Source organism: Urocitellus parryii, chromosome 9, assembly GCF_045843805.1.
Source record: "Urocitellus parryii isolate mUroPar1 chromosome 9, mUroPar1.hap1, whole genome shotgun sequence".
NCBI lineage: Eukaryota > Metazoa > Chordata > Mammalia > Rodentia > Sciuridae > Urocitellus > Urocitellus parryii.
Window position 1 is genome coordinate 59,836,268 of NC_135539.1, and position 18,749 is coordinate 59,855,016.

An 18,749-nucleotide genomic window follows, 5' to 3' on the forward strand; every position below is an offset into this window, starting at 1 on the left:
ATGTGAACTAAAATAAAAGACACAACTGGAATTATATAGCATAGGAAAAGGTACACACAGAATGACAAACCAAGGTTAAATGTAGAAAAGTTTCTGTAAAAAAAAAAAAAAAAAAAAAAAAAGCAGTGTGTGGATGCTTTCCCCCATCCCCCTTCTCTGGAGACTCTATCTTCTTCTTTAATAGTATATTCTGAAAGGAAAAAATATTTGAAAGGCAGTAATTAAAATTGAAAAATAGTAAAGCCTGTCTCCTTTATCCCAACAAATAATTAAAGTTCCATTTTCCTTCCTAATTTGAAAGAAAATGGGAAATGAATGATGAAAACAAAATTGATATTTGCTTGTCAGATGGAAGAGTAATTATCACTTTAATTTTTCTTTCAAGGACTGAGTCAAGTAAACAAAGGTAGCACAGTGATTCACAATATTTAGTGATAAAGAAAAGGCAATATGTGAATCAAAAAGCTTCTCTGCACTGATTCTCTAGAAATTCTGTGTGTACAGTCTGAATTTAATTGTTATCAACTTTCCTAACAGCTTTCTTGGAATATAATTCCCATACCATAAAATTCACACTTATAAAATGTTCAATTCCTGGTTTTGAGGATATTTATAGTGTTCAAGCATTACCATTATTTAATTTTAGAATATGTTTATTAACCTATACCCCTTAGCAATTGCCCCTCATTCTCTCCTCTCCCAATCCTTAGAAGGTACTACTCTATTTTTGTCTCTATGAACTAACCTATTCTGGACATTTCGCATAAATGGAACCACAAAATATGGCTCTACCTTCTTTTTATATATCCATTTACCCATTGATGGATGTTTAAGGTGTTTCCATTTGAGGGCTCTTAAGCAATGGTGCTATGAATATTTATATATAAATATTCATGTGACATAGTTTTCATTTCTCTTGGGCATATATCTAGGAATGGAATTGTTGGATCATATAGTAACTTTAAATTTAACATTTTGAAGAACTGCTAAACTGTTTTCCAAAGTGTTATTGTCTTTTTAAATCATACCTATCCTAGTGGGTGTGAAAAAAACTGGTATCTCCCTATATTTTTATTTGCATTCCTCAAATTATATTGATGCTGAACCTCTTTTCATGTGGCTATCGGTCATTCATGGATCTAATTTGCAAAATTATACATTTAGAGATTTGAATCCTCTGTACATTTTTTGAATTCTGTTTCTTCTTATTGATGAAGTCTTTATATATTCCAAATACAAGCCTTTGATCAGATATAAGATTTGCAAATATTTTCTCATTCTATGGGCATGTTATTCGATTTTTTAAACCACACTTCGAGTGTGCTTGTTCAAGATTGTAGCAAGACCAGAAAGCTTACTCTCAGAGATCATACCTTTCGCTCTTGAATTTTTCTCTGCATTTATTTCTTTCCTATTTATGAAGTTCGACATTGTCATTCTAAATAATTTAACATTGTGATTGTCAAAGACCGACATTGACACTGACATTGAATACATAGCAAACTCCTGTCTATAAGCACTTGCTCTCTTTATCTTGCACTGCAGTTTCATTTCTTTATATCAGTGACTGACCAAAAGAGCCAGGGGATGGGGAATTTCTAATGAATGCTCTCATCTCTTTCCTCTGACTCATAAAATATCAAGGATAAATACTCTATCTTGTAGCCCTGGGTAGTCCCTACAGATTGCTTCTGTCAAATTCAGAACAACTAAGAATGAACTGGATGCCCTACTTGTTAAGGGGCTGTTTATTTCTTCTTTCCTGCTCTCAGTACTTGCTGCTGTGCTTTTCAAACATGAAAATCTTTTTAGGAGCCATAATCCTTAATTGTGCATGGGATAATCTCTGCCTAGGATGTCTCAGAATTTTAATGACCCACAAATTTATAGTGAAGCAAACAGCAACCAAAATAATTGTCCCAGAATAATAAAACAGACATTGCTGTCCTATGACTGTGATTATCAGTACCAGTATCATTAATGGTACTGTCTATCCATCCATCCTTCTTTATTTCCTTCCTTTTTTCATTCCTTCCTTCCCTCCCTCCAACTTCCTTTTCTTTTTCTTCCTTTTTCTGTCTCTTTCTCTCCCCTTTCAGCTCTGGCCATCATTCCACTCTGCTTTCGGAGACTCACTGATATGCTACCAACTCCCATCCCTTATTCCTTTCACTACCTGTTCCTACAAGTAGATAGCCTTAACCTGACCTGAGCTTTTCATTCTGTTTTCAATGCTTTTTTCTTCCTGTGCCTTTCTTAAAACCTAAACTATTAGCATTCAATGTTTCCTCCCAACCTTTTAAGGAGACCATTATGGCTGGGATCCGGAATGTCATCTAAAAAAAGCTCATGTGTTGAAAATATGGTACCCAAGGCAACAAGGTTGTTGTTGGTGGTGGGGAGGGTGCTTTGGGAGAGTAATTGGATCATGAGGTTTCTTTATTTTAAAATTTATTTATTTTTATATGATGCTGAGGCTCTGAACTCAGTGCCTCCCATGGGCTAGGCAAGTACTCTACCCCAGAATCATGAAGTTTCTGACCTCATCCATCATTCATCTAATGGATTAATAATTTAAATGGATCACTGGGAGGTGGTACCTATAGGCAGATGAGGCATGGTTGAAGGAAGTAGGTCATTGGGGTCATGACTTTAGGGACTATTATGTCCCCATTCCTCCCTCACTGCTTCTTGGCTGACATGAACTGAGCATCCTTCCTCCACCAACCATCCCCTTCCACCAGTAGCTTCTGCCTTGGAGCCTGCTGACCATGGACTGAATCGCTGAAACCACGAGCCAAAATAAAACTTTCCTCCTCTAAGTTGTTCTTGTCAGGTATTTTGGTCACAGAAAAAGCTAACACAGAAGCATTTGGATAAAATGGTTTTCAGAGTAAATCACATTTTTTTCTATGAACTGCAAGTTCTGTGCTTTCTTTGGCAATCATGGAGCATGAGGTTGTATTATTAGGTGAGACTAAGTAAAAGTCTTCTCTTTGTAAACTGCTTAGATAAAGCTTCTCAATTGTTATGAAGAATTTTAAGGGGTTGGGATTGTGGCTTAGTGGCAGAGCATTTGCCTTGTGTGTGTGAGGCACTGGGTTCAATTTTCAGCAGTGCATATAAATAAATGAATAAATAAAAGTCACATTAGTCAGAAACTAATAACATTTTTTTAAAAAAAGAATTTTAAGGACATTTCCTTTTTAGGGGTAAAAACACTATGAAAACCAACTCAATTGTTCTGTCTACTTACTCTTATTCATATAAAAATTATCAGGAAGTTCAACTGTGGCTTGTGAATTTGATTAGTTAAATTTTCAATAACAAAGTGGATGCTTGGACATCCACAGAGGGGTATGTGACATATCAAAGTAAATTATAAGAACCAATAATAATATGAAGTAATGCTCAAGTTAAGTGAGAAAGCAGGATGTACAACTGTCAGTTCAGCATAAATGCAACTACATAAATAAATAAATATACAAATAAATATATAAATTAAATCTCTTAAAGACGAAGGAAATACAGTGAACTACAAATGTAGCTGAAAGTGCACATTGTTTTCTGTTTTCAGTAATTTTCAAGTGCTCTGAAAATGTATATGTCATTGATTTTAAGATGTACTCTGAGGTTCCAGCTTGACATGATGACAGCCATCTTGTTTGTAACTGCTGTGTTGCCAAGCAAATGACTCTGGCACCATCTCGAGTCCTGTAGGGCAAAGCAGTAATCAAAGAAGTATGTTGTGCCACCATTGATACCTAGACCATTTATTATCCAATGTTAGACATTTTAATAGTTTTTTGGGAAAGGCCGGGTACATTCTGGTTAGTCGTAGCCCCTTGCCTGACTGAGCATACAAAACCCGATTTCTTCTGCCAAGAGGTGTGTGGATCCACCTGTCTCACAAATACCCAAGACATGCTTCTGTCTAATAGCTGTCAATAAATTACACTTTGTATTAGCCTGGATCTGTCTGCCTTTGTCTTTGGTCTCATGGTCTCTTTTGCCTTTGGCAGCTGGTACTCGTACATCAGGACTATGATTTTTCTGAAACATGCTTTGTCATATTTTAACATCTCTGTAATTGGTACACACCTTGCGGTTGCTCTGAGCCAGCCAACTTGTAACAAACCTATTGTGACATGTTTGTGAACAAGCATCAAAATTGCAGACCAGGTACCAGGAGCTGTAAGAATGTCTCAGCGTCACAAAAGGAGCATTCATTTAACACATGCTTCATCTAACCTTGAGGGTTTTATGTCAAAAATCATTTAGAGGAATTGGACTACAAGCTAAAGAAGCTTTCAGAATACTCTAACCTATTTTTTTCTTATATTTCTTTGTACATTCTTATTTATACACAAGAGTGATATATAATTTTTTAAAACTTCAGAAAAATTGTTTACATTTTCTACTTTAAAAAGCCATTTTTTAAAACAGAACTTTAAAGTGGCACAAAAGCATTGGAGAATAGTCTATTTTGAATGAATAGTTTCTTCCTTGCTGGTATATAAACTAATGGTGCATATAATGTAGGGCATCTCAGATTTTGCTGTGTGTAACAGACACTTTTAAGTGCAATTTAAAATTACGTCTCTCCCCCATGACTATCTGTAGTTAGTGGTCTGGGGCTGGTATGGTGATTGCTCAACAGCCACTTAAGGATTCGGACTTTTTTAATCTTATCCCTCAGCTATTCCAAACCTGTGTTTCAAGTGGCAGGAAAAAGGAAGGACTATGCACTCTGTCCCTTAAGGATATGCTCCCAATGCTACACACATCACTTCTCTATAAGGCACATTGGCCTGACCCTAGGTATATGGATCCACCTAGCTAGCTGCCAGGAAGGCCGGAAAATGACTCTATTCTAGATTAGGGGTCCTCAAACATTTTCTGTAAAAGGCCAGCTAATAAATATTTTAAGTTTTCTGGGCCATATAATATCTCCATTAAATTTTTTTAACAACCTCTTAGAAATATGAAAACATTCTTGGCTTGCTGTCCATACAAAAAAGACAATAGGCTGAATTTGGTCCACGGGACAGTTTTCAAACATGTTTTAAATGATCAGGTATATAGATGCTTCAAATCTAGTTTCATTACCACTGGGGACTGAGGGAAGATACATTGACAAATGACTAGCTTTCTTTGTTGAAGCATATTTACATTTCTGATATTTATAAAACTGTCAGACTAGCCAGATGTGGCAGCATACACCAGCTACTTGGGAGGCTGAGGCAGAAGGTTGATTGCAAGTTTAAGACCAGCCTGGTCAACTTAGCAAGACCCTGTCTCAAAATAAAATAAAAAGAGCTGTAGACAAAGCTCAGTAGTAGAGTCCTTGCCTAGCATACTACAGGTTCTAGGTTCAATCCCCAGTACCATGACAAAAAATAAAAAATAAAACTAAGACTACAACTTCTTTGACATCATATGGGAAATGTTCATAAATGGCAAATATGAAGTTTTAGGTATATTTTTAAACCTCTAAAAAATCTAATTTAGGCATGGAACAAAATCTGAAAGAATATAATAGGGATGTTGACTCTGGTGATTTGATTCTGGGTTGTTTTGTATACTTTATCTACCTATTTGAAGTTTCACAATTTTAATAAAATGAGCATATATTATTATTTAAGTACATACATTTTTGGAAAATTAAAAAAGCATTAATAATTTTAACTATCTTTTTATAACCTTATTCTTCTCCTAAAGTCATTTATGGCATAAAGATAAAATACCTGTTAAAATTTCAGAGCTGTCACCTAATGCCAATTAGGATGGCTACTATCAAAAATAATAAACAAATTGAAAATATTGCTTTGGCAAGGATGTGGAGACACTAGTGCACTTTGGAGTAAGATGTGCAGCCACTATGGAAAACAATATGGCAGTTCCTCAAAATAATTAAACATAGAATTATCACATGACCTAGCAATTTCACTTCTGGCTACATGCCCCCAAGAAATTGAAAGCAAGGACTTGAAAAGATACTTGTATAGTCAAGTTCATAGAAGTATTATTCATTTGTATTTCTAAGATTTTTTTTTTTTGGTATCAGGGATTGAGCCCAGGAGTGCTTTACCACTGAGCCATTTTCCCACCCCCTTTTTATATTTTATTTAGAGACAGAATCTCACTGAATTGCTTAGTGCCTCACTAAGTTGCTGAGGCTGGGGATAAACTTGCAAGTCTCCTACCTCAGCCTGCTGAGCTGCTATGATTACAGAAGTGGGCCACCATACCTGGCAGAAATATTATTCATAATACCTAAAAGAAGCAACCCAAATATCCATTACTGGCTACATTGATAAAGAAAATATGATATATACATACAATGGAAAATTACTTGGTCTTAAAAAGAAAAAACTTCTGACACATGCTATAACATTGATGCCCCTGAGGACATTAGGCTAAGTGAAATAAGCCAGTCACAAAAGGACGAAGTCTGTATGATTCCATAAAGAGGAGGTTCTCCAGCAGTCATAAAGACAGGAAGAAGAATGGTGGTTGTCAGGGGCTCAGGGAAGAGAATGGGTAGTTAGTGTTCAATGGGTACAGAAATTCAGTTTACAAGATGAAAAACTTCTGGAGGTGGATAATGGTGATGATTGTACAATAATGTCACCAAACTATAAGTATACTTAGAAAAGATTAAGGTCATCAATAATCTTTTTACTATGATACTCTTTTTTCACAGCTGGAGAGACCTTAATTAAAATCACTGAGCTTAAATTCCTGTATAAAATTTCATTTCAAGTTTATTACAGTTTAATACTATATAAAAAGACCACTCTTGTTTTTCAGTTGTTAAGTGCAGAAATTAGATGCAACTTCTCATCACTGGTTTGGAGGCAAAGAGCTCCATAATTAAGAAAATAATTTTCTCACCAGTGACTCTCAACAACGGGCCCTAGGCTCTATGGAGGAGATCCAAGTGGGAGAGCTGAAACTGTCACAGCCTCAGAGGAGCACCACTGCACTGTTGGGAAGGGATCAGGAATTTAAGAATGGCTGCCTCCATTCAGGTACAATCCAGCCTCACCAAGGGTGCTCCAGAGTCTTGTGACTTGCATGTTGGTGAAAACCTGTTGGTAATTAACTGAGCTTGGATTTTAAGTTGGATGCACCTGAAAACTAAAATATTCTTTGCACACTTGCATGCACAGAATTCTCTAGGACTGCAATGACCAAATTCGAGGGACATTTACAATTTGCTTGTTGGGGAATTTTTCCAAAAGATGGTCAAAGTTTCAGGAAATCACATTACATATAGCAACATGGATGTGGCACACCTGAATCAGGCTGCATTTGCTGTCACACTTAACATGAGCCTACAGAGAGGGGCAGGCATTCTGATCACATTCTCTCTTCTAATATGATCATGCCCAAATGTTTACATATAAAATGCATATTAATTAAGCTATCTTCTTGTATTTATATATATATATATATATATATATATATATATATATATATATCTTTTTGGTTTTGTTTATTTATTTATTTGCTTGTTTGTTGGTGCTGGGGATTGAACCCAGAGGCTGCTTAACCACTGAGTCACATCTCAGCTCTTTTTAATATTTTATTTAGAGGCAGGGTCTCGCTGAGTTGCTTTGGGGCTTACTAAGTTGCTGAGGCTGGCCTTGAACTTGCAATCCTCCTGCCTCAGCCTCCCGAGCCTCTAGGATTACAGGTGTACACCACCTCAATCAGCTTGATATTTGATTTAATGTAGGGAACATGTGTTTAAATTACAAGTAGATTTTAGATATGACTATGGATGGGTCCCTAATTGAATAAATTAGACAATAACTCGGAAAGGTGAGTCCAAAAACAACTGAGGTTAGTTGGCTATCCTTCAGAAAGCATGGGATCTGAGATTAGCAGGATATCCTTTGGAAGCTTGGGAACTGATTTGATTAGTTATTTAATAAACATTTGCCTAGTTCCTGAATTCTTGTTGTTGGTGACGTTCATCAGGGCTGAGGAGGAACGAGGTCCCTAAAAGGCAGTCCTGGCTTTCTAAGATAACTGTATTAGTCAGGCATCTGCAGAGGCACATAATGGCGTGTGTACATGTATGTATGCAGAAAAAGAGAGAATTGGTTTTAAGGAACTGGCTCAGGCAGTTGTGGAGTCTGGCATATCTGGAATCTGCAGAGCAGGTCTGCAGGCTGGAAGAGGATGCTGTGCTTGAGTCTAAAGGCAGCCTCTGCCTTCTGGGGAGATCAGGCTTGTTCTCTCCAAGTCTTTAATTGGATGAGGCCCACACACTTTATGAAGGGTAATCTGCTTTACTCAAACTCTACGCATTTAAATGTTAATTGCACTTAAAATACATTTTCAGAGCAACATCTAGACAGTGTTTGATTAAATATCTGGGTACCAGGGTCTAGCCATGTTGACACAAAATTAACTTTCACAATAAGCTCATGGAGCTTGAAGATTCAGGCCCTAAAAGTGGGAATGTGTCCCTCTCAGGGTGGAACACAAGCCTCTAAGTTTCACTCAAGTTCTTCCAACTTGATTGGGGTGAGTTGATGCCGCAGTCTGGCTGGGCACAAAATAACCGAGGCGCCACGAGGCACTTGTAGGTTCAAACAGGAACTACTTTATTGCCTGAACTCTCACGGGCACTCCATGCGCACTCCCCGGAACTCTCCCAGCCCTCAACAGGGCTCTGCTAGAACTCAAGGGAACTCAAAAGTAGCAGGCGGCCGAGGCAGCAGGAGCTGCCCTATTGCCGGACAGCAGGGGTCTATATACAACTGAATACACAGCCTGTTTCAATCCAGCATCATCCAGTTACAGCAATTATACATAGCTTAACTTAATTATCATCATCTTAATGGGTCACTGGTGTCACCTCGCAACCATTCCTTTTGGCAAAATGCCAGGAGCCATCCCGATTCGGCTGTGGCTCTCAACAAGTTGATGCCTTAAAATCAATCTTCTTTTCTCATGTAAAGCATTTGACATGTGTTATTTCAATTCAATCCTTAAGTCCACCCCCATAGCGAAATATATTTTTAATCAAGTTTATGAGGAAATTGAGGCTAAATCATTTGGCCAAGGTCACAGAACAAGTAAGTAGAGGGGCTAGATCTCAGATGCCGGGCATGTGATTTCTGAAGGTGTTCTTCTATCCTCTGTTCTATGTCTCCTTCCAGCAAAACAAGAATGGGGCTCTTCTCAGAGTACTGTGTATGGAGGGGAGGGTCCTGGTCCAGAACTGGGAGGAGCAGGTGGGCTGGACCTGGAGCAAAGGCAACAGAGACCCTGAGAAGAGAAAGATAAAGGGGGATATATTTTAATAGCTGCAGTAAGGGGGAAATTTGGTGGAAAAAGTAGAAAGTATAGAAATTCCTTTGGGTGCAATTTTGAACAGAAAGCTTTTGCACCTCTTAAAAAGGAAATTTGCAAGATCTACATTATTTTCAAGACTTTTGGAGTCAGACTGCAGCTATGATTCCTTTTCTATTCCTTCTTTTTAATGAAACTCAGGACACACATGGGGCCACAGCAAGGGTTGCGTTGTTTTTATGATTTTATGTTTGTTTTTATGATTTCTTTTTCCCTTCACAGTCTCTCTAGATGCATTTCTTCCCTTCTTCCCTCAAATTTTCTTTATCTTTCTGCTGTGCATTACACTTAATCAGCATCTCTTCTGATTTTCCAGCATACAACCAACGTTATTCATATCAAACGTAATCCCTACATGTAATTCTTTCTCTTGCAAACTTTTAATAACCAACTCTGAATTGTTCAGCTGAGATCCAAGACTTCCCAGAACTGAGAACTCTGTGTCAGTCAAAAGTGTCCACCACACCTTCGGGACCTAATCTGCACATCAGCTAACATCCTGTCTAAGCTCACAGGATTCTTGCATCCTTTGCTCTTCAACTCCCAGGACAAGCTCCATAACGACATCTCTTGCTCATGCCATTTCAATCTGGAATTTCATCCCACTAGAATCCCATGCTTTTTTTTTTCTGGATAAAAATCAAAGGAAGCACTTTCTTAACTTTTGGGGCTGTCATTAGCCTGTGGTTTTCAAAATGATTGTCTGTTTGATACACTTGTGTCAAGAAAAGGGTTTAATTGGCTGCAAGCTCAATAAGAATAGGCAGTGGAATAGGTATGATGAAAGAAAGCAAATTGTCTGGCTCATAGAGCATGTCTGTAATCCCAGCGGCTCAAGAGGCTGAGGCAGGAGGATCATGAGTTCAAAGCCAGCCTCAGCAAAATCGAGGCGCTAAGCAACTCATTGAGACCCTGTCTCTAAATAAAATACAAAAAAAAAAAAAAAGGCTGGGGATGTAGCTCAATGGTTAAGTGTCCCTGCGTTCAATCCCTGGTACCCTCTCTTTCCCAAAAAAAGAAAGTCACCATTTACTTGCACCCTTTAGCTATAAGACAGTGCACACATTTTAGCAGAGAACGGCACTATTAAAAATTTCCCAAGTGGTGGTGATATAAGAAAATTTAAAAAAAAAATTCTGAAGTGGAGTTTAAAAGGGGGTTCTTGGTATGAGGTGTCTGTCTGGCCTTGGTCTTGGATATGGTGATGGCCTTTACTAACAAAAGTCATAGGATGGTGAATGGAAAAGAAAAAGAAGGGCTTATTTTTGGAGGATGCAGTTGTCTTCCAGAAGGCAGGGGGGTAACTCTCAAAACAATTAAATTAAATTTATAGTTACATGGGCAAAAGGGGGAAATTTAAATCTCACTGAGCCTACAGTACAGGGAAAAAAAAAAAGCAAGCCTTGTCTGACAAGGCAAAAGGAACCAAGACTGAGCATCCCCTCAACTCTCATTAACAACACCACCACTACCACTACCACCACTTCTATTTCCACTCAAGTCAGCTTTCCAAAAGTTATAGTTTGGGGGCTGTTATGGTTTTGATGTGAAGTGTCCCCCCCCAAAAAAAATTCATGTGAGACAATGCAAGAATTTTAAGAGGTTAAATGATTAGATCATGAAAGCTGTAACCTAATCAGTGGATTGACCCATTTGATAGGTTAGTAATTTAAATAGATTACTGGGTGGTAACTATAGGCAGGTGGATCATGGCTGGAGGAAGTGAGTCCGCTGGGGTGTGCACCTGGGAACTATATATTTTGCACCTGGCTCCTCATCTGCTCTCTCTGCTTTCTGACTGCCATGACCTGAGCAGCTTTTCTCTGCCACAGCTTTCCACCATGATTTTCCACCTCATCTCAGACCCAGAGTGATGGAGTTGGCTAACTGTTGGGGACCGCAAATCAAGTCAAGATGGCGCCTGGCAGTTTGCCAGGAGGAGTGGTTTGTGAGACAACGCCACCGAGCCATTAAGATGGTGGGGATTCTTTATTGGCTGACTGCTGAATCTAGATGATGCCAATTGAGTCAATAAGTTAGGTATATATATATATACCTCTGCTGTTCCACAATAAAGCGGTTCCCGCTACCTTGGGTTCCCGCTCAGTTCCTGCTGAGTTCCTCCGCAATAAAGCAGTTCCCGCTTCAACCTTCAAGTTGCTTGTCACCTCCCAGTTATTTTTCCCAGCCAGACTGCGGCAGCCAACCATAGACTCAACCTCTAAAACTGTGAACTTATCATAAGCTTTACCTCCTCTAAGTTGTTCTATTTGTGTGTGTGTGTGAGAGATGGATGTTATTTTTTTATTTATTTTAATTAGTTACACATGACAGTACAATGATCTTGATATATCATATATTTGAATCAGATGGGGTATAATTTCTCATTTTTCTGAGTGTACAGGTTGCAGAATCACATTGGTCGAGCAGTCACGTATATACCCACAGCAATAATAATGTCTATTTTATTCTGCTGTCCTTACTTTTCTAAGTTTTTCTTGTTGGATATTTTGGTCACAGCAATGAAAGGCTGACTAACACAAGGGTTACAAGCAAGAACTAATGAATGTCAGGATCACATGCTTTATAAGGACTCTTTCATTAAAGAGAAAGGAAGAATGTGCCTCAGAGAAATTGTCTAATGTCACCACATGCAAGTTGTCCAGAAATACAAATAAGTCTCCATAGAGGTGACCAATGACTAAAGGACTCATGGAAGAATGTGCTCTTAAACAGTAAGGGCTCCATACTGAACCAGCAGGCAGTTAATCAGATCAACGGCCATGGCCAATAGAGAGGGTGGAAACCTCCCTCACTAATGTAGGGTTCATCATATAAGGGAAGGCAAAGAGAGCCCAGATGGCTGGCTTTCTACCAGAAATTACATAAAGAAATATATCTTTTGTTATCCTCTTTTGTCTCTCCTTCTGCTGTCTACACCAACACCATACAGATATTCTCCATCTCATCCATAATTTCTGGAATCTCTATATCTCAAAAATAGTGGTATATAGACCACAATATGAAAATTAAGTCTCATCCTATGAATCGCAGATCGGAACACAGGTAAGACATAGTTTTAACCCTATACATCAAAGTCAGAGTTCCATTAAAACCGAATTGTGTTTAACTGTGGTAAAAATTCTGAATTTATGCCAGGAAAGTATAAATTAGATACACAAGTGTCTCGAAATCATATCTTAAAGAAAATTCAATGAAAATGAAGGTCTAGGTTAATTGTCTTCCAACATTTGAAGGGATGTCATATAGAAGAATTAGATTTAGTTTCTGTGTTTTCAGAAAACAAAGACTTGATGTGTGAAAGGTTAAAGAGATACAAGTTTGTCTTAATGGTACAGATGGAGGAACTTCCTAAGAAGATGGCCACACCATGTGCCACTCTGAATGGTTCTCTTACTTGAAATATTCATGGAGCGACTGAATATTAATTCCTCAGGCTGGCGTACAGGGAATCCCAGAATAAGAGCAGAATTAATTCATTATTTCCACCGCTTTCCCAACTTCTAAGATTATTTTAATGATTTCTTATGTCATTTCATTTTTAACTTAGGTCCTCCTTATCAGTTTTCATATATATAAATTTTGTTCTTTCACTTAGTAGAAAACTTCCACAGGAAAATATTCCATATATTTAATGCATAATGGCAAACACACACAGATGATCACTGTATAATGAGGTTCAATAGATTATTATCCTGTGATCATAATAAATCATCAAGAATATCTGGCCTCATCCCTTTTCTGATATTTAAACTTCCTCTACACTATTTCTCCCAGATGATCCCCAGGTCCAACTTGAACATTGCTCATCCATGGTGAACTCATTCCCTCACAGAGAGCTCCACAACATTTTGGACAACCTGACCACAAATTTCTCTGTCTCAGTTGTATGTGGCTGAGTAACAACACCCAGAATTAATGTCTTCAAGTAACAGTGACTTTTATTTCTGTGGACTGGCTAGATGGTTCCTCTGTCGAAGTTGCCTGGAGTCAATTATATATTTATTTAAAACTGAAGGGATTATCTGGAGCTGGAAGCTGCAAGATGGTCCAATGCACCTGTCTGGGAGGTGGCAGGTGGTGCTGGCTGTGGCCTGGAGCACTTTCTTGGTCACTTGGCCTCTAATCCTCCTCTACTTTAGACTGACTTCATTTCTTGTCTCAGGGCAACATTCCAAAAGAATGAAGCCAAAAACTGCAGGGCCTCTTGGGACCTCGGCTCCAGAACTCATACAGAATCATTGCTGTCACATTCTTTTGGTCTAAGTCACAGCAGTAGTTCAAACACAAAGGGCTAAAGAAAAAGCCTTCACTTCTGAGGAGGAGGAAAGGAAAAGCCACATTGCACGGGGACATTCATACTGGGATGGGTGAGATGGATAGCTGTTAAATGTAATCTCTTCAAAGAGATTACGGAGAAAATTTCCTGCTTATGTAACTTTTTATTGGTCCTTGGTCTTCAGTCAAGAACATATAAAACAAGGCACTATTTTTTTCCCAAAAAGTAGATATACAATTGTCTAAAGAGAGCAAAATAGAAATTATAAGTCTTTGTTCAACTTGACTTAATGACTTAAGAATTATAGAATAAGCCCCAAAATGTTTTTTATTGAATAGGAAATTCTGCAGAGTGGAGCCTAGCAGTTTGTTTCAGTGAGCTCTCCAGGTGATTCTGATACATGCTAAAGTTTGAGAACCACTGATCTTATCCCCTTTGCTCAATCTTCTGTCCACAGCCCTTAAAAATACAATTTTTATAGTTTATCTGCTTGCTTTAATTTTTGCAGCAGAAGCCATGGCCTGCACTATTTACTACATCCTGCACAAAACAAGAGTTCCCTATACCTGTTCTTAGTTGTTAAGAAGGTAACAAACTGCAATATTGATATTTAATAGTCAATATTATCTCCCTTTTCATTATGACACCAAAGTGTTTTATTTCCTATTTTTTTTAGGAAACTGTCTTGTCAACCATGCAGTTTGGGTGGTGTAAACTCCATCTTCAGCTCCACAAATGAACTCTGATTGGAATAACCAATCAGATCATTCCATCCACCCATCCACAGCAACTGGCTCAAGAGCAGGCATATATATTCACCAAATTCAGTGATACCTGAGAGTTTGTGGAGGAGAAATGGTTACTCCACTTCCACTTTCACTGATTTTTGAAGGAATAAAGATATAAAGTTTAACACTTAACTTATTTTGAGTAAAATGCAGAACCTGAAACTATCCTTGGTCACTGTAAGCCCTGAGAATGAAGCCCATCCCAAAATACCCCTAAACAATGGAATCCAGATATGACAAGACGGCTGATGAAAGCCGCTCCTGAACTCTAATCTACCCTTGGAATTTTCATGTGCAATTAGATTAATGCAATCAACCATCCTGGATTGCCTGGGACTGTGGAGTTTTCCAGGAAAAGGGATTTCAGAGCTAAACTCTGCAAGTCCTGGGCAAACTGGGATGGGCTGATCTCCCGAGATGCAAGAGATAGTTAGAATTACGATACCCCTTACATTTTATCATTGGGAATAAGGTGCAAAATGTCACTTCAAAAGAATAGTAGAGATGGGACTAGGGTTATGGCTCAGGGGTAGATCGCTCAACTTGCAACTGCAAGGCCCTGGGTTCGATCCTCAGCACCACATATAAATAAATAAAATAAAGTTATTGTGTCCAACTACAACTACAAAAAAATAAATATTAAAAAAAAAGAATAGTAGAGACTTTTTGTGACTAGATTTTTGTCTTTAGATTTTGGTTTCATTTTGTTTCCTAGAAGCCTTTGGGAATGTGATGAACCTAAGTCACAAAATTTCCATTTTCTTTTGCAAAAGATTGTAATGTGGCTTTTAAACAGGTTAAACTACAAAATATATTAATCTAAATCCTTTTATCAAAATGATGAATGAGTAGGAAAACATTTAAAGCATATCATTCACAGTTTTCTTCAAAAGTATCGTAAGCAAGTTCAATTCCCTAGGAAGTATTCAACTAAGGATGGACAAAACAATTAATACTAATAATTTTAATAATAAATTTAATTTGCCTATCTCACAAAAGTCCTTTCAAAACGCATGAAGAAATGGTTATGAGGCACATGGAAGTACTAGAAGTTGGATCTACTTGTTAAAGTAAGGGTAAAGGACTTTAATTTCAATTTTTACTCTGTTGGTTTATTTGGCTTGATTTTTATCTGCATGTGGATTTCATCTGCAAGGATTTAGATGTTAAGCAGGATAATGTTCATGACCTATTGCATTTGTTTACAATAAAGAAAAAAAAACTAGGACTGTATACTATCAATCACAAGATTATTTATAAGTCACAGTCTGACACAGTCAGGCACTCTCCTTGTCTTGACCCCTGAGGTTTATAACACTACCTTTAAGAAGTCTTTTTGGTACCTGAAGAAAAAAAGTGGCAATACAACTCAAAAATATCCAGTTGCAAAACCCATTATTTTAAGAGCATGATCCTAATATAGTAGCACAAAATAAACCCTTCCCTTTCCTTTTCTGTGACACGGTTGTCAGGTGCTTACCGGGGATGTTAATTTAGTCTATGACTACTTAAATGCCAGCTGAGCAAAAGAAACTGTAGTTCATTAAAATCCATTTCTCAGTTCAAACAACTGCCAACCATCCAAGCTGCCCCTGCAATTAAGGAAATGTAAAGTGATCCCCCACAGAGAGGAATGGAGTCCAGTCAAAAGCTAGGCCAGCAAATCATTTACTTCTTACTGCTTCCCAGAAAGGCTTCTGCAGGGGACAGGACCAGACCCTGCACTATGTAATAAATAGATGAAGGTTTGTTTGTATCATGCATCTATGTAATCACTACACGAAAGTAATTTTTTTTTTCCTCCTAGACTGTACTAGATTCTGGATTCTGTCCAGATTCCATACACTTCCAATAATTCTACTGTAAGCAAGTTTTATATGATTGAGAAATCTTGAAGAGACTCTCAAGAATGTCACAACATCGGGCATATCAAGGACACCCAGGTTTACTTCTGAATCCCCTTCATTATAAATTCAAATAAGCCTCCGGCAGCTACAATTCTACTTTTCCATGCATTCTCATAACTGAACTATCAATTTCTTTGCACTTAAAGTAATTCCCTTTTTTGTCTTTCAGCAGGAGAAAATAGGAATTCTATATGCAATTATTGCAGTGTTTATTCAAAAAGTCATTCATCTTATGTCCTCCTGAAAAAAAACACTCATAAAACACCATGCTACCCTCCTGACGGCATTTTTACAAGTCCTTAATTTTAATACCTCTCTGAGTTGTTTGCTTGATTAGTTTCAGAGAAAATATGAGAGCCTAAATTTAATTCATTGTCATTAATGACTCGTTTTGCAACCTTGTTTAAATCAAATATTAACAAGCAAATACAAAGTTGTTCTCTCTCAAGTCTGGCAGTTTAGAAGCTTGGAATCCATGAAATAATACAGAAAAGTGGAGTCATTTTTTGCATCATTAAATGAAATCTATGGGAGGCCATTGTTCTGAACCCAATTCCTGCACTGGGCTCTAATAAAGCAGACCAAACTGAAGGGAGTAGATTATTCCAGGTGCCACAATATTATGTCAAACCTTAACATGGGCTGGTTTTCAAAAGAACAGGAGAACCACCGCAATCAATCAAAAGGGGCTGAGTCAACCTGAGCAGACACAGTAAGAAAGACTCTGCTGATTTAAACCTATAAAGAAAGTAAATCTGAAATGACCAATCTGCTTTTCAGTTTCCTGTTTCTGCTTTGTCAGCCTTTTTCTGCCTATAAAATCTACCTCCTCGGCTCAGCCATCAGAGCTCCTTCTCTGTTTCATAGTTGAGATACTGCCTGGTTCATGAATCACCAATCAAAGCCAATTAGGTGTCTATAGCATGAACCACAGTTTACCAGGTCACTAGCTCTGTTCCAAACCCCCAAGTTCTCTCACTATCTTCTTTTGAACATCTCTACCTCTCCCTCTTCCTGCTAGACACACTGACATACACACTCACCTATTATTTGAGAGATTGAAATCAACTGAACAAGAAAATTGGCTGCAGAAACTTAACTGGCTGATGCCTCCTTTCCTCCTCCTTCCGTCTCTGTATTATCTTTCAACTACCTACTGTGAAGAATTGATGCAAAAAACCAATACTTATTCAACAGGCTAAAAATTACAAAGCCCCACATAGATCCCACTGTCGATAGATCTCTTTGATTTCAAGTTGTAGAGAGAAATATCACAAAGAAAAACACAAACAATGAGAGTACATCAAAGCACCTGTGTCCATTGGAGAGGGGAAAAGGGAAACCTATTATTATAAGAAACAACCAAGAAGAGAAATTGCAGCCAAAGCCATACACACAAGATAAATGTCTCTATCAGATAAACAGCTCTTTTGAATTCATAAACAAAACCTCAAGAATTTCATAGATGTAAACAAAAAAAATGTTCACCTTAGTACCTTACGCATCTCTGAAGTACCATTTGATACTATTAAATTAGTTAAGAAAATGTATTGTAAATGCTGGTGGGACTTGGATAAAAGAGAAAATTTAATACCACTAAAAATTAGTATAAACTTCCAGAAAAGCAACATGATGAAAAATGTATCTGAAATTGTTAGAGCGTTCATATTGTTGAACCAGTAATGTAACTGAGTTGATACTAATTCTCTCACTATATTTTTTATTTGTTCTACTTAGTTATACATGACAGCAGAATGCACTTTGATTCATTGTATACAAATTGAGCACAACTTTTCATTTCTCTGGTTGTACACTATGTAGAGTCACACCATTTGTGCAATTATACATGTACCTAGGGTAATGATGACCTTCTAATTTCACCTTCTTTCCTACCCCCATACCCCCTCCTGTCCCCTCACTCCCCTCTGCTCAACCCAAAATTCCTCCATTCTTCCCCTGCCCCCCATTATGGATCAGCACCCACATATCATGAAAAACATTTGACTTTGATCAGTGCTAATTCTAAGGAAATGATTCAATAGAAGAAAAACTGGTGAAATGTGTTCACTTCAGAATTATTTTTACAACATTGCAAAGTATAACTATAAGCAAACAATTTAACAGAAGCAAAAACTATCTTAGAAGTTGCTCACTGCAGCCTTATGGAATAAAATTGTCTAGAATCCAATTAATACCTCAACATTATAAAAGCTATACATGCTAAACTCAAGGCCAACATCATTCTAAATGGAGAAAAATTGAAAGCATTCTCTCTAAAAACTGGAACAAGACAAGGATGCCCTCTTTCACCACTTCTTTTCAACATTGTCCTTAAAACTTATGTGATTACAAAACAAATTATAGAAAAGAATTGTGCCTTTT